Below are 20866 nucleotides of genomic sequence, written 5' to 3' on the forward strand. Positions count from 1 at the left end.
AAATGACAATGGGATTGCAGCATAGCTAAGGTCAAATCTGAGAGAGTTGTCTTTCTTCCGCATGGTATGGATTTGGGTTCAAAAAAAAAAAAGATGCAAACCCATGGAGACATGAGGAACAGTGTTTTTCTGCTTGCTGGATTCTGTATTTAGTGGAAGATTAAACTTGTGATTATAAAGTAAATTGAATGTATTTTATCTCAAAAGTTGACAGAAAAATAAGAACAGAAGGAGAAGGAGGGTGGGAAGTATTGTTATGTTCTTAAAACCGTACATGTGAAATACATGAAATCTTTACATAAATAAATAATTTATTTATTATTTATTATTTGAAAGAGTTACACAGAGAGAGAAGGAGAGGCAGAGAGAGAGAGGTCTTCCATCCGCTGGTTCCCCAATTGGCTGCAACAGCTGGAACTGCATCCATCCGAACCCAGGAGCCAGGAGCTTCTTCTGGGTCTCCCACGCGGGTGCAGGGCCCCAAGGACCACAGCAGAGAGCTGGATCGGAAGTGGAGCAACCGGGACCCGAACCAGCACCCATATGAGATACCAGCACTGTAGGCAGTGGCTTTACCCACTGTGCTATAGTGCCGGCCCCAATAGATTTATTTTAAAGAAGAGAAAAACTAATGAACTTAACAGGGAACAAAGCTCATAACTCCTGAGATTTGCTACCTGAGGATGGGAAAATCAACTGCTGGCTTCATCTCAGAGTCCAGCATCCCTTCTTGGGACACGGGTTCTGGCCTCAGAGTTGCTACTTGTTGAAAGGCTGCTGAGGGAAGAACGCTCCACGGTGATGGGGCTGACTCCTGATTTAAACATTGTTGGTTCAAAGCTTCCAAGAATTGTTGTTGTTGCGCTGGTGGTGGTGGTGGTGTGTGTGTGTGTGTGTGTGTGTGTTGGAGGCAAACTTCCTTTGTTATGGGAAGGCGACCACAAATATCCTATCCTGAGTTAGAGTGGACAAGACCACTAAGTGTTATAGGACAAAAAGTTGGCTTCATTCCGGACAGAAATTGCTCACAGCAGATTTTGTGTCCTTCTGGAAATTTGCGTTTTTTAAAAAGCACAATTACTAAAAACCATTTATTTTTCCTGTAACTATGTGTTTGTGTGCTTGTGCTTTCACAGCTATCGCAGCACACTGGGGATGTGTAGAAAAGGCCAAAAAATAGAAAAAGAAAAAGAAATGGAATTATCAATGTCTTAGCAAAACCATACATAGAAACTCATGCTGCTGTTCCAGTCAGAAGCATCCCCATGTTATGCTATTTCCTTCTGATGTCTTTGGTGTGGGAGAGAAGTTTCTATCGAAGAGACTTCCTGCCAGCAAGCAGGAAAATAATTTGGCAGCTCCGAGCACATTAGAAGAAGTGACCTTACATGTTAAGAAAATCTAGCAAGTGTCCATTACATGAGGGAAAAACTAACTGGCTGTGAGGGAAACTGGAAAGCATTAATTCATATGATTAGTGTACTGTTAGACTTTTTTGAACTTTTTCAAAATGAATTTCAGACATGCCTTTCTTTTTCTAAAGATTTATTTTATTTATTTGAAACTCAGAGTTATAGAAAGAGAGGGAGAGGGAGAAGTAAAGGGAGGGGGAGAGAGAGGGAGATGACAAGGGAGAGGGAAGGAGAAGGAGAGAAGGAGGGAGAAAAAGGGAGAAAGAGAGATTTTCCATCTGCTGGTTCACTCCCCAAATGGCTATAAAGGCCAGGGCTGGACCAAGCCGAAGCCAGGAGCCAGGAGCTTCTTCCAGGTCTCCCATGTGGGTGCAGGGACCCAAGCACTTGGACCATTTTCCACTGCTTTCTCAGGCGCATTAACAGGGAGCTGGATTGCAAGTGGTGCAACTGAGCCAGCACCCATATGGGATCCTGACACCACAGGTGGAGGCTTAACCTGCTACACCACAGCATCAGCTCAATTTTTACTAAAGCAAAAAATCTCTTAACTTTTCTTACTTTTCTTTTTTTCCCCTCTCTCCTGCAGTGATGTGTTATGATAACATAGCAGATTATAATTTTGGGGCTGCCCAATATTTGCCCTCAAGCTATATTTTGAAAACTGTCCCACACCTGAGTTTTGGAAAAGGGCTGAGCCTGATTTGTGCTATAGAAGTTCATGTTGCCACGTTCTTCCTCTCCCAGACCCCCTTGCAACTAGAGAATGGACATGTGACTTAGACCGAGTGAGTCAGAAGCATCTAGCCCATCCTTTGAATTTTAAACTGGTGACACAAAGAAAGGAGTCCTTCCTGGCAGGTGACAGTGACAAAGGCAGAAATACTCAGTTGCTATGGGTATCAGTGGCAGCTATGTTTTGGTGTTCACGGTTAGTGGTGTTAACGGTGCCGGCTGTTGCTTTGCGTGGTAATGCTGTCGGCAGTAGAATCCTTAGCAGTCACTGTGGAGTGTGTGTTTCAGCAGAGTTCTATTGGGCTTCCCTTTGTATTTGTGCATGATCCTAGCTTATTGTCCAGTCTTCCTGGCAACTCAGTGAGATAGCCAACATCTTTTCAAGAATTTCCTCTACTGCTTAAATCAGTCACTTATTTCTCTTCCTCTTCCTTCTTCTAAGATTTATTTATTTGAGAGGCAGACTTACAGACAGAGAGGGTCCAAATGGCCACAATGGCCAGAGCTGGGCCAATCCAAAGCCAGGAGCCAGAAGCTTCTTCCAGGTCTCCCAGCTGGGTGTGGGGGCCCAAGTATTTGGGCCATCTTCTACTACTTTCCCAGGTGCATTAGCAGGGAGCTGGATTGGAAGTAGAGTAGCTGGGACTCAAACCAGTGCCCATATGGGATGCCAGAGCTTCAGGCAGAGGCTTAACTTACTATGCCACAGTGCCATCCCCTCAGTTACTTCTTAGAAGTAAGGGTGATGAGTTGTTTTTTTTTTTTTAACTATTTTCTTATCTTCTTTTAAGATTCAATCCATGTCTAAGTTCCTTGGAGGTGGGGGAGAACTGTTAGCAACAGGTCTATGTCCCTGATCTTCAATTAAAGGAACAGCATGTGAGCAACCAGGACAACAGGCACTTAACAGAACTTAATCCTTGGTTGTGAAGGACTAGAGATGGTTTTCTTTAGAAATATTGTCTTACAGTTCCTCTCCTCAGAAAGATATTTAACGACTGAGGCAGGAGTGAGCGTTACGCCTTGTGATGAAGCTGCTGGTGAGATGCCTGCATCCCACATTGGAGCACCCGGATTCGCATCCAGCTCCTCTCCTGACTCCAGCTTCCTGCTAATATGGACTCCTGGGGCAGTGGTGATGGCTGAAGGATCTGGGACCCTGCTGCCTATGGGAGAGACCTGGATCGAGTTCCTGGCTCCAGGCTTCAGCCTAGTCCAGCCCCAGATGTTGCAGGCAACTGGGGAATGAACTAGCCAATGGGAACTCTTTGGTGCTCTCTCTCTCGCTCACACTCTCTCTCTCTGACTCTGTCTCACTCTCTCTTTCTCTGCCTCTCATATAAATAAGTTTGTTTGAAAAAAAAAAAAAAGACTCAGGCAGTAACAAATTTAACTAATAAACACATTATTTGGAGTTTGGCCAGTGAGATTTAGCATTCAATAGAAATGCATGCAAATTGCATGGATCTAAAGTTCAGTTATTTGGCTTTCAGATATTTTAGTTAAATAGTAGAGATACATTATTGTTCTGATGAGAATGCTTCTTAGTTAGAAGAGGAAGCTCTGGTAACGTGCTCACTATGCTTCTGTGTTTCAAAAGAAAACGAAGCATTCCATAGTTTTGTGGCCACTGAGAGGAATTATTGGTCAAAAAGCCTCGTTCCAGATTTTTATAGTGAACAAACAAAGTCATTGATGATGCGTTTTCCTTGTTAGGTAAAATATAATACATGTACCACTGGAGTGTGATTTTTCAACTTTACTAATGGGCTGAAAAATGCTTAGAATAGACAGCCTAACTATACGTTAGAATCACCTTGGGAATTTAAAAAGTGCTACTGTTCCAGTTCCACCCAGAATAAATTAAATCGGTATCTGTGATTGGGATCTAGTAGCTGGTATTATTTTAAAGCTTGTTGGTTGATTTTCATGTGCTATGAAGTTTGAGAATCATTGATTTAGTGCTGAGGCTGGCAAACATTTTTTGTAAAAGGCCAAATAACCAATAATATTTTGGGCTTTTCAGCCATACAGTCTGTATCATAACTCTTCAAATTTACTATTGTGATGCAAAAATCAGCCATAGACAATATGTCAGCAAATGAGAGTGGCGGTGTTCCAATAAAGCTTTATTGGCAGAACCAGGCAACAAACCAGAACTGGCCTACACCATGGTTTGTCAATGTTAGATTTAAAGGGGTACAAAGAAGGACAAGAGGATTTAAAAAAAAAAACATTTATTTTATGTATTTGAAAGGCAGAGTGACAGAGAAGGAGAGACAGAGCAAGAAACCGTCCATCTGCTGCTTCACTCCCCAGATGGCCCCAACTGCCAGAGCTGAGCCAGGCAGAAGCCCGAAGCCTGGAATGCCTTCTGGATCTCTCAGGTGAGAGGCAGAGGCCTGAGTGGCTGAGCCATTGTCTGCTGCTGTCCAGGTGATTAGCAGGGAGCTGGATTGGAAGCAGAGCAGCCAGAACTCAATCTGGCACCCTTCCGGGATTCCACAGTTGCCAAGTTGGAGCTTAACCTGTGGCAACAATGCTGGCCCTGGGAGGATTTTTAAAGGAAAATGAAGACTGTCAACAATATTGCAGTTGTACTTTCTGTCTTTTGTAGTGTCTAATGATTTGATGTGTCTAATGATTTGTAGTATCTAATGATATGATGATCCATATATGCTTTACTATAAATAGAACTCACCTATTAGCAAGAAACACCTGTCTTTGAAAATCTAAAGGAAATCTAGGACTCTCAACTCATGGCTCATAGCCCATGCACTTGGGAAGTCCAGTTGTCTCTCCATGATTGCAACACATTCTCAAGGCTACTGCTTGTTCCTCTTGATTCTCATGGCTGCTGTCTTCTCTCTCTTTCATGACAACCTTGGTTTTCCCCTTTAACATGAGCATAGTAGAGCCTCCTGAAGTAGCAGTGCAAAGGAGGGGATTTATTTTACAGCAATACAAACAATTGAAGTTGGATTATTCCTATCCCTCTTCTAAAAAGTCTGTTGCCCACACCACCGTCAGCCTCCTGGCATGCTTCCTGGCTAATGTCCTTTCTCTTCTGCCCCCACTCACCAGCACACCTCTCTCATCAACACACTTAATGCTGATTTCCTACACAGAGTGGGTAAACATCTACTTTTTTCCAATGTCATCTTCAACCTCAGTCTATCACTTAAGGAGTTTGCCAAAGTATTGTTTGACATTCAATTATTGCAATCATACTCTCACATTAAAATAACAATTTTCATTTTATTGCACATAGAAGACTGTACTACTGATATCAAATATCTGAATTGAGAGGTTCTTTCTGTTTTACATATACAATGTAGTGTGTTCTCTGTAGAATAACATACTATACCATGTGCTATGTATTTTTATATATATGCTATATATTACATACAGTATATAGTATATATTTTATATGTATGATGTATATTATATATGGTGTATAGTATATATAGTGTGCTATACATATTATAGTATATGTAGCATTTTCATTTTTTGTTTAATGAAAATCAATTATTAAATGGGTGATGTGGGGTCAGGGAATTACTGTCCTTATTTTGACTTTCTCTGAAAAGAATTCTTAACAAAAGCTGAAATCTTAGCATAAAAAAAATGAGTCAGAACTTGGCAAAAAGTAGGACATAGCTTTTTCCAAAGTCGAAGATGAGGAGTGGGCGTTTGGCCTAGTAGCTTAGCTGCCAGTTGGGAGGCCTGTGTCGCATTATCAGAGAGCCTGGGGTTGAGTCCCAGCTCTAGCTCCTGATTCCAGCTTCCTGCCAGGGCAGGCTCAGGGAAGCAGGGGTGATGGCTCCAGCAACCGGACCCCCGTCACCCACGTAGGAGACCTGGATAGAATTCCTGGCTCCTAGCTTCAAGCCCTTTGACCGACCACTGCAGGCATCTGAGGAGTGAACCAGTGGATGGGCACTCTCATTCTCTGTCTGTCTGTCTGTCTCACCCTTTCTGTCTGTCTCTCAAATGAATAAGTTAAAAATTTCCTTTAGAAGGCCAAAGATTGGAATGTGGAAACTCTAGACTAAGAGGATATCAGAGTTTATTCTGAAGAAGTGAAGCTGTTGTAAGAGGGAGTAACATGACGAGAATTAAATGTAGCCGATATTTCCAGATTATACACCAGGAGACATGTGATTGGACTTTGTCACAGAATCTGTTTGCTAAAGCTAGATGGACTAGAAAGTACTAGCTATATGCCTTGCATATTGCTTCCATATGTGGAATTTGAGGGAGGGTGTAGCTTTGAAGTCAGTTGGATATCAACTCGAAAGCTCTGTACTGGGGCCGGTGCTGTGGCGCAGCGGGTTAACACCCTCGCATGAAGCACTGGCAGCCCATATAGCCGACAATTTGAGACCCGGTTGCTCCACTTCCAATCCAGCTTTTTGCTATGGCCTGGGAAAGCAGTAGAAGATGGCTCAAGTTCTTGGACCCCTGCACCCACTTGGGAAACCCGGAAGAAGCTCCTGGCTCCTGGCTTCGGATTGGCGCAGCTCCAGCCATTGCAGCCAATTGGGGAGTGAACCAACTGCTCTGCCTCTCCCCGCTCTCTGTAACTCTGACTTTCAAATAAATAAATAAATCTTTAAAAAAAAAAAAAAAAAGCTCTGTACTTTTTTTGCTTTGTGACCCTGGGCAAGTTCATTAACCTTTTTAAATACCAGTTTCATCCTGTATACATGGGGAGAGAACATCATCCTTTGCAAGGCATTTGTGTGAATAATAAAAATTAAACCATTTTCTGAAGTGTTTGGAACATTACAGCTAATCTGTGCTAATTTTCTGCCATCTTTTAAAGAGTTTAGAACATTATTTCAGAGATTAGATGATGATGTCTATGGCAAAGAGATGTCACCAAATTTAGGGTTTTGTTTTTTTCCTAAAGATTTATTTATTTATTTGAAAGGCAGAATTACAGAGAGGCAGGGGCACAGAGAGAGAGATCTTCAACCCGCTGGTTCACTCCCTAAATAGCTGCAATGACTAAAGCTGGACAGATCCAAAGCCAGGAGCCAGGAGCATCTTCTGAGTCTCCCATACAGGTGCAGGGGCCCAAGGACTTGGGCTATCTTCTACTGCTTTCCCAGGCCATAGCAGAGAGCTGGATCAGAAATGGAGCAGCCGGGACTCAAACCAGCGCCCATGTGGGAGGCCAGCACTGCAGGTGGCAGCTTTATCTGCTATACCACAATGCCAGCCTCCAAATTTAGGTTTTCTTTTCCTAGCTGATTGTTTCTCCTTTATGTTTGGTCACCACTCAAGTTTGAATGACCTCTACCAGGCGACCTGGACACATGCCGTGACAGTGGATCACTGGGCAGTTTCGAAGAAGGCAGCTGTTCTTTCTGCTTCCTAGAAATGCATGAAACGTAGGCCTGTCATGGAGTTGGCAGGGCGGATGACCAATCGGCTGTCCACGAGGTTTTGTGATTTAATCTAGTGACTGACACAGAGAAGAACCGTGAGATGTCTTAGCACAGTAGGTAGCAGGCACTTAGCGTATCTAAGTGGAATGGTGAAGTGTTTATTAAGGAAAAAGTGTTCTTGATGAGCTTTTGGGTTATTGTGGATATAAGATGGAAGCTGCTTGGGGACTTTGAGATACGAACTCATGTGTCATTAACAGGCATAATCATCTGAATATTAACAAAATAATGAATGAGCTTTGAGTTCACTGATGGAGGTTCACAGGGAACTGAAACTTCAGGATGCATGTCTTGTGAGAGGTGTGTGTGCACCTGAGACTTGATGTTGTCTTCCTCACCCTGGACAGGTGTCAAAGGCCATGGGCTCAAACTCCTTCTCTTTTTCCTTTTGGTTTATATGCTACAACCTCCAAGGGTGACTATGCCTGTGTATTGTCCAAGAGCCATGTGGCTTGTGGTTTTACGAACTTACTCGGTAGCTCTTTCCAATGTGTAATATCCACCCTCCCCTAGCAATATTCCCTGGGGGCAGATATGTAGATTTGTTGATAGGCGGATATGAGACATAGTGCCCTGTATGGGGGCTGTGGTCCCGGTGAGCAGACGGGAAACAGACATGCTGGGTGATGGGTTGTGAGACAGCAAGTGGAAGGATTGATGTCATTCTGTAGTCTGTATTTCACAATAAGGTACTAAGCCTAGCCCTTCATCCCCTCGGAACTGAACGATGGGCACCAGCCTAAAAAAGGAAAAACTAAAAGCAGCTCATGAAGAATATGTTCCATTATAAGCTCAGGATGGAGGTGAAAAGTTTAAGCAAATGAAAAACAGAATCATTGTCAACGGCTGGATAGTGTGGTTCACATACCAATGCAGCCAACCATTCACCACTGCCGATTGTCTTTTGGGGGCAAAAGAAAATATTGCAAGATATAAGATGGATGTTGAGTTATTTTTCTTTAGCTTGATACAGTGCAGGCTTTCAATCTTCCTGCAAGGCTTATGTGCTGTGGAGAAAGGGTTTTAATAGACAGCAAATGAGCAAGCCCCTGCAACAGGGATCCAAAGTTGGTATAATCAGAGGAGGGAAAAGACCATATTATTTAGGATAAACAAGAAGGGGAGAGCAATTTAATTGGTTCCTGATGTTCCACATAACACAGGCCAGAGCTCTTAAAACCCAGTGGCTTATTTTTATTTGTGAATATATTTGATTTTTTTGTAAATGGGTTTTCCATCTGTGTTGCTAGAATTCCAGTCAAGGAACTTCGATGTTGCACTGCTGTGATCTTACACTCACCTTGCAAAATCATAAAAAAGGTCTTCTTTTTTCCTTTGTGTCGAAGTCCCAGCAGCCAACGTGTACTATGAAGGCGATGTTTATCAGGCTCGAGGCGGGCATATTGGAACTGTTCGGGAGTTGGCGCTTTCTTTCTGTGTCTCTTCTTTTTCTTGCATGTGCACTCCCCCTGCCATCTGTCTTAGCCCCTTGATTATATTTCCTGTTGTAGGTTTGTACAGCTGAGGGAGATATCGGTGCAAATTAATAAGATTGTTATAAAAGTGAATGAAAAGAATACGAACAGAGAGGGAACTGCTACGTCAAAGAGAAATGTGCATTCATGAATTCAGTTGTAAGACCTCCGGCGGACAGTGGGCTGTCATTGCCAGAACTGACCGTTTCCGTTGTGTGTGCTGGCCAGATCTTGATGTGAAGTCCAGAACTAGAGGCTGTATTTGGAAGATAATTCTCCGTGGGTGCTGCTGCGACATTTTTTCCCTCTCTATCTCTAGGAAGGCCTTCTGTCTATAAATGATTCAAATTCAGCAAATCAAATAAGTTTCTTTGTGAACATTTGCAAATAAAAATCGAGTTTGTTATTTTAAAAACAAATGGGATAAAATAGATCTTTCTTCAAGTGAAAGAAGTATTTGGCTTCTGGATCACAAAGCCTCATGACAACTCCAGAGCAAGTTAATAGTTTTCAGTCTACTTTCCACATCGTATTTTTAAAAAATAAACTGTGGTACTTATTAGTTAACTTTTTTTATTCAAGGTAAGCATGCTTGTAGCATTTGTGTTTTCCTCAACCTTTAAATAAAACTTTCAGGGAGAGAAATACCTCTGCCTTAGAGAAAATAGATCTTTGATCAACATTAATTTATGAAATAAGACATAGAAGGCTGTTTTTTTTTTATAAAATATTTACTTATTTATTTGAAAGGCTGAGACAGAGAGAGAGAGAGAGAGAGAGAGAGAGAGAGAGAGAGAGAGAGAGAGAGAGAGAAATCTTCCATTTGCTGGTCCACTTCCCAAATGCCTGCAGCAGCGAGGGCTGGGCCAGGCCAAAGCCAGGAGCCAGGAATTTCATCTGGGACTCCCATGTGGGTGAAAGGAACCCAGCTGCTAGAATTGTCTTCTGCTCCCTCCCGGGCACATTAGCAGGAAGCTGGATCAGAAGCAGAGTAGCCAGAACTTGAATTGGTCCTCTGATATGGTATGTGAGTGTCCTAAGTGGCAGCTTAACCCTCTGTGCCACAATGCCTGCTGCAGAGTGCATATTTGCACATCAGAAATTATTCATTACTTGACCAAAAAAAAATAAAATAACCACAAGGTTTCTGTTTTTATTGTAGGCCTGGAAATACAGTTAAAATATACTTTCATTAATTATAATTTAATTCAGTACTATAAATTGAAGTGAAAAATAGTAAATTTGTGAGCAGTTTTTAATAATTTTTTGTTTTCAAAATAACAGCCACAGTCTTTGCCACTCCTGCAGCCAACAAGTTTTGTAGAAATGTCTTTATTTTTCACTAACACAGACCTCTAATATCACATGGAGTGATTAAGCCCTTTTATATAAGGTCTGTAGGATGGAGACTTTCTGGAAAGATAATGAGTTAGTGAAATTGTGGTGAAGGCTGCAGGACAGTGTCAGCTTTTAAATGTCCATTTATCACGCATTCCAGATGATGGAAAAGCAGTGCCGGAGCAGTAGGTCAGCTGTTTTCATGTTTCACCCTGAATCAAAGAGGGGCGGGGAGTTTATGGATCCCAGCTGTGCTTACTTTCGGGTTTCCTGGCTCTCTACTGTTCTGTATTCTGTGGGCTACGTGTCCAAAGCTCAAGGGAGATTTCGATCCAGCAGCTCTTGCACAAGCTAGTTTTCTTTTCTTTTCTATTTTAAAATAAAGAGTCTCAGATCCTTGTCACAATCAGCGTACAGCCATGATGCATTAACATGCCAAGCCAAGGAAGAGAGAGAGGGAGAGAGAGAGGGAGGGGATGAGAAAGGAGGAATCAAGAAGGAGTGGAAGGGAGGAAGAAAGATGAAAACCATAGAATGAGCCCTGTGTGTCCCATTAAATTCCAAAGACGGTAAAAGGGGAGGGAGAAAGGATGGAAGGAAGCAGAAAGCCAAGAATTTAGAGGACTGAAAGGTCTTACCTATGTTTTCACTTCCCTTCTAGGTCAGTAGTTCTTCAGTGTTCAGTGTGCACCCTCAATATCTGGAAAGTTTGCATAATGTAGAATCGCAGGACCTGCTCACAGTTCCTGATTTGCTGGGGCTGGTCTGGGGCCCAGGAATAGTCATTTTAACAGGAAATAACAATAGTAGTATTGAAAACCTGTTTACCCCTAGTACCAGGGCCTTGCAGAGGTTGCCTGAAGGTGGGTCATGTGGACAGGGTGGAGGCACATCAGCAGAAAAGAGAATGAACAGTTCAGAGGGCCCAGGGAACATGGGAAGCCAAGTTGCCTAACGAGCAAACCAAAAATAACACAAGCGAGGTGTAAGAAGAGGGTTAAAAGAAGAAGTGAGTAGCTTCACAGATCCATCCAATCCTTTAGAACATTGAGATTTGCCTGATGAGCTGGAAGAGAAGACAGGAGAAGAAGAAAGGGAGGACAATGCAGTTGCTGCTAAGGCATTGAGGAAATTGAGCAAAACTTGGATCTAAATTCTTCAATCACTTGGGCAGTCACATGTTCTAACACTTCTCTTTGAGATACTTATTGCACAATGGGGAATCCCAAGAAAGTCAGATCAGAGAACAAAGAAAGAGAAAAAAAAAGACAGATTGAATTAATTGCTCTTATTCCCAGAAGACCTACTGAGGCGCCTACCTTTTGTGAGAGAAGAAGATGAAATTTCAAAGAAGCTGAAGGAAACCTGCCTCAGAAGAGATAGGATCAAACATCCTCAATAGGGAGAGGGAAGCTTGTTATTCTCTGCCCCAGAAACGAAAACTTCAAAGTTCAAATGCCCTTTTCAAGGGTCTAGAGTTCAAAATGGTGTCTGGTTAGCCACTGTTGATTACAAAACATCGATGTAAGAAGTTGGTAGGCAGTAACAGGGTTGGAAGGAAGCCTAACGTTGGGTTTACAAAGTACTTGATATAAGTTCAAGAAAGTCAGCTGTTCAACTCAACGAATAGGAATGAGCGAGATTATTAGTGGTTGGGTAGGGGTGGCGAAAGCCATGCCAGCTCTGTTTTGTTTTGTTGAAGCCACTCTTTTTTTTTTTTTTTTTGACAGGCAGAGTGAACAGTGTGAGAGAGAGACAGAGAGAAAGGTCTTCCTTTGCCATTGGTTCACCCTCCAATGGCCGCTGCGGCCGGTGCATTGCGCTGATCCGAAGCCAGGAGCCAGGTACTTCCTCCTGGTCTCCCATGCGGGTGCAGGGCCCAAGCACTTGGGTCATCCTCCACTGCCCTCCTGGGCCACAGCAGAGAGCTGCACTGGAAGAGGAGCAACCGGGACAGAATCCGGCGCCCCGACCGGGATTAGAACCCGGGATGCCGGCGCCGCAGGTGGAGGATTAGCCCATTGAGCCGTGGCACCGACCTGTTGAAGCTACTCTTCCCTGAAGCAGTCTCCTAGAACACCACAGGAAAAATGAAAACACGAGTCTTAAAGAGACCGATAAACCATTGCCTGTGTTCTGGAGGGAACTCTGCTGACTACAAAGACATTGAAATAACCAGTGCACGTCCTACCACCTGAAATGAAGCAAAATTGGAAGACACTACCACTCTAGCCCCTGTGCTTCAATAACAGACACCCAGTGCCGATCTACTCAGTGCCCTTATGTCTCCCACATGAGGGCAAATGCAGATGCCTGGTTCCCCTGAACTGCACACCCAAGCCTGGGAAGCCATCTATCAGTCACCTCCCTCCACCAATGCTGCAATACAGCTCATGTACATTGTCCAACATCACATTGAGCAAATATAGCTAGGGCATCCCCTAGACCCAGGAAAGAAGTGCAGGTGCTCCAGGGGTCCTCACTTTCTCTGGCACCTTTTATATATATATTGCTTAAGTTAACTTTTGTTTATTTATTTTCATTTTTATTTGGAAGGCAGATAGAGGGAGAGAGAGATTGATCTTCTGTTCACTGGTTCAGAACTCAATCTATGTCTCTCAGGTGGGAGGCAGGGACCTATAGACCTGAGCCATTTTCTGCACGTCCAGGGTGAACATTTGGGTTAGGAAGTAGAGATGGAGGTGGGACTCAAACCCAGGCACTCTGATAGATGATATGGATGTCCAAAGAAGTATCTTGACCCCTATGCTGGATGCTCACCCCCTACCTGTGTGTCTTTTGAAAAAGATTTATTGAGAGGGGGGATTATCTTCCATTCACTGATTCACTCCCGAAATGGCTTCAAGAGCCAGGTCTGGTCCAGGCTGTAGCCAGGAGTCAGGAACTCCATCATGGCCTCCCACAGGGATGGCAAGGGCCCAAGTACTTGGGCCATCATCTGCTGCCTTCCCAGGCACATTAGCAGGAAGCTGGATCAGAAGCAGAACAGCCAGGACTCAAACTGGCATTCTAATATGGGTTGCTGGGGTCACAAGTAGTGGCTTTAACCTGCTGTGCCACAAAGGCAGTCCCCTTAGAGGTTTGCTGTTAAGAGGAGAGAAATGAGGACACTGGTTCTGACTTGATCCTATGCATTTTCTCCATTTGGGGAAATGCAGTTTTCTCCAAACTGCACCAGAAAAAAGAAGGGGTAGATTTCATTCCTCTCTGCATGGCAGGGACTTGGTTTATTGAGCTCTCTGTAATTGTAGTGAGCCTATGACCGAGTTAGTGAGTATGTACGTGAGCACTCAAAGAATTTAGGAAATCTTTTCCTCTCTGAGCAAAGTCACTTTCTAGTCAGAAAGTATCCTTTTAGTCTCTTGCATTCCTGCCATTCACAGTCCTAAATGCTCTTGACTCTTAGCCAAGATAGATGGATGCTCAAAACAGGAAAACTACATTAAAATATTTGTTTAAATATTCATATTACATGTTGTCCCCAGATCATTATCATTACAAAAATGTTTCATTTCTATTTTTAAAATTGTGTAATTTAGTCTATCTTTTCCTTTATGTTTTCTTCAATTGATGTTATGGCAAAGCATTCCCAAGTTAAAGACTTTTAAAATCAATAATATATATGTTTAATACTTTCATGTATGAACATAGGTGTTTATTGCACAAATAACCACTGCAGTAAATAATAATTGTTTTCTTCCTGTTGCTCAGGGCAAGACCTTAGCATCATGCTTACTTCTGTGCCTCTCTTATGTCAACATAGTCAATCTCTCAGCAAATGCTGTTAGCTTTTCCTTTGCAATATGCGCAGGATCCCACCATTTCTCACCACTTCTGCAAGTATGGCCATGTCTTTCATCTGGTCAGTGACAGTAGCCTCCTCAACGGGAGCCTTGTCCTTCCTTCCCTTGTAGCTTCTCAGCAACATGGCAGGAAGACTGTCCTTTTAATGCATGAGATCTTTCTCTGCCTAAAACCAATGACTTCCTACCTCATTCTGATGAAAACACAGGCCTTCCTTGGGCATCAAGGCCTTGTGTGATTTCTCCCCCAGTGCACCAAGCCACCACCCTGTCGCCCTAAACGACCTTCTCTGGCTTGCTTTCCCAGTCTTCTTCCTCTTCCTCTTCTTTCCCCTGCTACGCTCACCTTCCCCTCTTTGCTCTCCTATGAGAAGAGAAGTGAAGGCTCATCTTAGGACTGTTGCACTTATCTTTCCTTCTACCTGGAACGCTTACCACTGCTCCTTGTCTTTCTGTTAGGTCTCTTGTTTAAATTCCATCTTTGGGACCGATGCTGTGGTGTAGCTGGTAAAGCTGCTGCCTGTAGTGCTGGCATCCCATATGGGCACCGGTTCTTGTCCCAGCTGCTCCACTTCTAATCCAGCTCTCTGCTATGGCCTGGGAAAGCACTAGAAGATGGTCCAAGTCCTTGGGCCCCTGCACCTGTGTGGGAGACCTGGAAGAAGCTCCTGGCTCCTGGCTTCAGATCACCACAGCTCTGGCCGTTGCAGCCAATTGGGGAGTGAACTAGCAGATGTAAGACCTCTCTCTCTCTCTCTCTCTTTCTCTCTGCCTCTCCTTCTCTTTCTGTGTAACTCTTTCAAATAAAATACATAAATCTTTAAAAAAATGAATTCTCTCTTCGTGAAAGGTCTTTCTCAACTAAAACAAACACTCCCTTAATAATTCTGCAATCCCCTTTCTCTAATTTTCTTTTTAGCACTTATTGCTGCCTGACACAGTATTTGCTTATTAATTTTCTGTCTCCTCCCATTGCAATGTGGGTTCCTTGAGAGCGAGCTATATTTCATTCACTATCATATCCCCAAGTTCTAAAATATTACTTAATGTCTTTATTTTATTAAAATGTACTTTTTCTCCTTTGGCCTCATTTTGGAATGATTTATGAAATTACAATACAGTTTTAACCTCATCAAATGCATTTTATGTAGTTATTTTGCAATCTTATCACTTGGAATCTGTTATACAACCCTTCTTTTCAGATATTTTCATCTTTGGGATGAGCATTTGGTAAAATGGTTAAGAATGCCCTCACCCCATATCAGAGTGCCTGGGTTTCAGTTCCCCTTCTGCTCCCAGTTTCAGTTCCTGCTATTGGACACCCTGAGAGGCAGTGGGTGATGGAGGCATTCCAAGTTTTGGGGTCCTTGATACTTAAGTGATACACCTGAATTGAGTTCTGGGCTCCTGGCTTTGGCCTGGTTCAGCCCTGGCTATTGTGGGCATTTGAGAAACAAACCAATAGATGGAAGAGCTCTCTCTCTCCTTCTTTCTCTCTCTCTTTCTCCCCTCCACCCCGTTTCTCTGCCTCTCAAATAAAATTTCAAAAAAGTAACATTTTCATTTAGTTTATAAGTCATCTTGATTTGTAATTTCTTTTATTGTCATAAAATTTCTTTGTATCTCTAACAATTTTTGGTTTAAATAGTGTAGTGCTACATTATTTAATGCTCAATTGGTTTTCTGTATGACCTGCCCACGTTTACCTCATTTAATGTTTCCTTTGATAATATTTATTCTGATCTTAGGAATGCAATCCAGGGGCTGATGCTGTGGCACAGTGGGTTAAAGCCCTGGCCTGAAGCACTGGCATCCCATATGGGCACCGGTTCTAGTCCCAGCTCCTCCTCTTCTGATCCAGCTCTCTCCTATGGCCTGGGAAAGCAGTAGAAAATGGCCCAAGTCCTGGGCACCTGCACCCGCATGGGAAACCCAGAGGAAGCTCCTGGCTCCTGGCTTCGGATCGGTACAGCTCTGGCCATTGTGGCCATCTGGGGAGAAAACCAGTGGATGGAAGACCTCTCTCTCGTCTCTACCTCTCTCTGCAACTCTGTCTTTCAAATAAATAAATCTTTGAAAAAAAAAGAAAAAAATGCAATGCACTAGTTTAAAAAAAACAAATTATTTATTTACTTGAAAGGCAGAGTGACAGAGGAGGGACAGAGATCTTCTGTATGCTGGTTCAGTCCCCAAATGGCTGCAACAGCTAGGTCTGGTCCAGGCTGAACCCAGGAACTAGGAACTCCTTCTTGGTCTCCCACGTGGGTGGCAGAGGTCCAAGTACTTGTGCCATCTTCCACTGCCTTCCCAGGTGCATTAACAGGAAGCTGGGTTGGAAGCAGAGAAGCCAAGACTTGTACCAGCATGCTGATATGGATGCTAGTATTGTCAGTGGCAGCTTAATCTGTTATACCAAAGTGCCTGCCCCAATCTATAGCTTTTAAACTAGTATTTGCCTAGTATTTTCCCAGTGTGTTTGTTTTTAAACCTCTTTTCTTTTTGTTTTAAGTGTACATTTTTGTTATTAACAAAACGTTGATTACCTTGGGCCTATGCAGGTGTGCAGTGGGTTAAAGCCCTGGCCTGAAGCTCCAGCATCCCATATGGGTGCCGGTTCTAGTCCCAACTGCTCCTCTTCTGATCCAGCTCTCTGCTGTGGCCTGGGAAAGCAGTGGAAGATGACCCAGGTCCTTGGGCCCCTGCACCCATGTGGGAGACCTGGATGAAGCTCCTGGCTCCTGGCTTTGGATCAGTGCAGCTCTGGTCGTTGTGGCCATCTGGAGAGTGAACCAGCAGATGGAAGACCTCTCTCTTAGTCTCCACCTCTCTCTGTGACTCTTTCAAATAAATTTAAAAAATTTTTAAAAAGAGTTTATTACCTTACCTACAAATCATGCACAAATCCATAGGAAGCAGGCTTTCTTGGAGTAAATGCATTCAACTCACAGCACAATTCGAAGATGAAAAGTAAGATTTCTTTTTTTATACATATTGAAAAGCCTTTATCAAACCTATGATATGTTTTCACAAAACACAAACTGGACCCTGGTTTTACATGTGATACTGTTGATTTAACTTACTTGTTTCACACACTAAGATTTGTTATAATAGTTAAAGGAAGACAGAGACCGGCTAACAAAAATTACCAATGCAACAATACAGTTCCGTCTGTGAGCAGTCACCATTAATTAGCTGATCAGATCACAAAAATATCACAGTAGAGACCTTAATCCATCCTTCTGCCCAAGCCTGTTGATCTGGTCTTCCCTGTTGCCAACAACTCCTCCCCTACAACATGGGTGGTCTCTCTTCATCCACTTTGTAGAGAAGATAATTGATGGGCTGCTGGAAGTCACCTCTTCTTTGAAGTATTTTCCAACCATCTAGATCTCATGAATCTGATCCTCCATGCAGACAATGCCATCTTTACCGACAGATGGAGCAGTCAGGGTGGTGTTTGTTAGGGCTTCTTATTGATATCGCCATAGTGTGCTGGTAAATTAGTCATTCATTGGCTTCGGATTTGGGTCCCCTCATGCAATCTATGGTTCCACAACCCTCAGCTGGCTCATGGACTCCTTGCTGAACTCAGCAGAGGTGCCAGTGGAGAGCTGGGGAAGGTGAAGAAGCTGCAACACTGCTCTGACCTCTAGGCTCACCCACTTGACATTTCTGATCCCAATGATGATTGCCAGCTTGGGCTCTGCAGGTGCATAAACCTTGCCCTCTTTCCTTGCCATCCCAGCCATTCCACTCAGTTCTGTACATCTGCCTGTGAGCATGCTTAGCTTTTTCAAAGATGAGCTTTCCTTTTGCCTTTCCAAGTTTAGGGCAAACTTCTCTCTCAGGTACTTGATCTTCAGCTCTGTGGAATTTCTTTCCTTTTTCTTATGGTTTTGGCACAGAAACAACCTTCTTTTTCTTCTCTTCGGCCCCCTCCTTGTTTCCAACCAGGAAAGAGGACTTTAGGCATGCTTCCTAAAAACAACAGCTCATTTTTTTAAAAATTCAGTCAACTTCTTAAAAAAAAAAAAGTTTTACACTTGTTTTCATCGACACCCCTATCCTCACAAGTTTTCCAATTACTTGGAAATAAATCTCAGACATATCACTTCATATTTAAATATTGTAGTATATATATATAAAAAAAATAATAACTGGAGGCCGGTGCTGTGGCATAAAGCATCTAACAGCTGCCTGCAGTGCCAGCATCCAATATGGTGTCAGTTTGAGTCCCAAATGCTCTACTTCCAATCCAGGTCCCTGCTAATGCACCTATTAAAGCAGTGGAAGACGGCCCAAGTCTTTGGGCCCCTGCACCCACATGGGAGACCCGGAAGAAGCTCCTGGCTCCTGGCTTCAGCCTGGTTGAGCCCTGACTGATGTGGCTATTTGGGGAGTGTACCAGCAGATGGAAGCACTCTCTTTCTCTCCCCCTCTGTCTCTCCCTCTCTCTCTGTAATTCTGCCTTTCAAATAAATAAAAAAAAATTGTAAAAAAGAAATAACTTTTAAACATTCCACAATATTGTAATCTTAGCTAAAATTAATGCTTCTTAACATTATTAAATACCCAGTCACAATTCAATTGTCTGATCAATAGTTTTTTTTTTAATTATTATTTTCAATTTATTTGGAAGGGAGAAAGAGGTGGAGATAGAGAGACAGATAGGTTGATAAAGACAGATAGATATCTTCTATCTAGTGGTTCACTCCCCAGATGCCTGTAACACTTGGAGTTGGGCCTTGGCTGAAACCAGGAGCTTAGAACTTAATCTGTGTCTCCCACATGTGGGTGGTGTGGACCCAAATACTTAAGCCCTTATCTGTAGCCTCCAAGGGTGTACATTAACAGAAGGTTGGATTGTCTCATTTTTTGAAGGGTACAATTTGTATGTTGGAATCAAAATCCAACTCATGTTTGTAAACTGTAATTGATCAATGTCTCTTAAATTCTGTCTAATATAAAAGTCCACCTATGTCTTTTTATTTTTTCTTACTTATCCGTCCTTCAATCAGATTTACCACTTAAAATTAACTAAGCATGGATGACCTCATCACAGCACAGCTATGGTTACACTTTGATCTAGAAGTCCAGCAGTGATGCCACCAATTAATTTGATTTCCAGAAGGATCCATTCTGCTACTTACTGACTTAGCTTTTATTTTCTGTGTAATCGTACTTTGAAATCTACAGGAATTCATTCTTGCTTTCCAGTTACTACTCTCTAATACTCATAGATCCTAACGGGAGCATAATTTTATCATATGTATGCATTATCCTGTAGATCTCCATGAGATTATCAATTATATATTTTTTTTATTTCCATTTAGTTTTCTCTATTACCATTGTTCCACTGAGGACATTATATCCAACTTTTAAGCTAAGTTTTCCCTTTTCTGGTGACTGATCCTTCTCTTTCACTCCCTGATTTTGTAAACTCTGCTTATCTATGGATGAACAATTAGAAGGATCAGCAGCAGTAGCCAAAATGGGCTTCCTTAACAACCTTATGGATTGTGTTTAGTATCCTTGGGCAGGATTCTTCTCCTCCTGCTGTGGTTTGAATGGCCTCTCCAAAAGTTGAAATTTAATTGTCATTGTGATGGTATTAAGAGGCGGGACCTTTGAGGTGATAAGGTCATGAGGGCAGTGCCTTTGTGAATAGATTAATGCTGTTACTGAGGGAATGAGTTAGTGATTGCAGGAGTAGGCTCCTGACAACAGGGTAAGTTTGGACTCCATCCTCTCTTTGTCTTGCACATGTATTTGCTTGTCCTTAGGTCATGCTGTAATGCAGCATGGGGCCCTCACCAGATGCTGGCACCATGCGCTTGGATTTCCCATCCTCCAAAACGTCCATTGTTTATAAATTATCCAGGATGTGCTCTTCTCATATAGCATCAGAGGATGGGCTAAGACATTTCTCTTCCCTGCCTTCTTGATATACAGTACAGGTAGACATAAGCATCCTGCATGCATGTCTCAGATAAGGTAGGTCGGTTGGGTTGGGCTGGAACACTTTCTTCTTTTGAAGATATGTAGGCTAGAAGCAGATCTGAGAATGCTCTCAGAACAACCCCTTTAGTAAGTTCTTCGATGCCAAAGCCATGCTCAGTTTACTTTATTGCTTGGTACATGTGAAGCTCAGGGTGAAGTGATATGCCCAACACTCAATATGTGGTACCCAAGGTGGGCTCTTGGCACCTGCGCTTTGCTCTCTGATGACTGTCAGCTTGCCCACTCACCACACCTTTGCTCATGACAAGTTGTTGGAAATGTAGTTGCTAGTGGGAAACAAGGTTGCCATGGTGACTAATCATGAGTGGGGTTTTATTGGTATCCTGAGCTGATTCCCTCCTATGTGGTTTTGTACTGGAAACTTTCATTGAGCAAAATCTTGGACTCCACTCTTTACTTCAAAAACTGGCTACAGAGAATTGTCCATTTTATTTTATTTTTTTTAGTTGTCTTACCAAATGAAACCTAGAAAGAAACAATGGAATTGGATGGCCCATGTGAGGGATACAAGTTTAGTGGGTTTTGTATTTCTTATTGTAGCATAATGATTCATCAAAGTACTTGCCTTTCCCATAATCATGTCTGAGAAAAACTGCCCTTGTCCT

The sequence above is a fragment of the Lepus europaeus genome, chromosome 12, assembly GCF_033115175.1.
Source record: "Lepus europaeus isolate LE1 chromosome 12, mLepTim1.pri, whole genome shotgun sequence".
Lineage (NCBI taxonomy): Eukaryota > Metazoa > Chordata > Mammalia > Lagomorpha > Leporidae > Lepus > Lepus europaeus.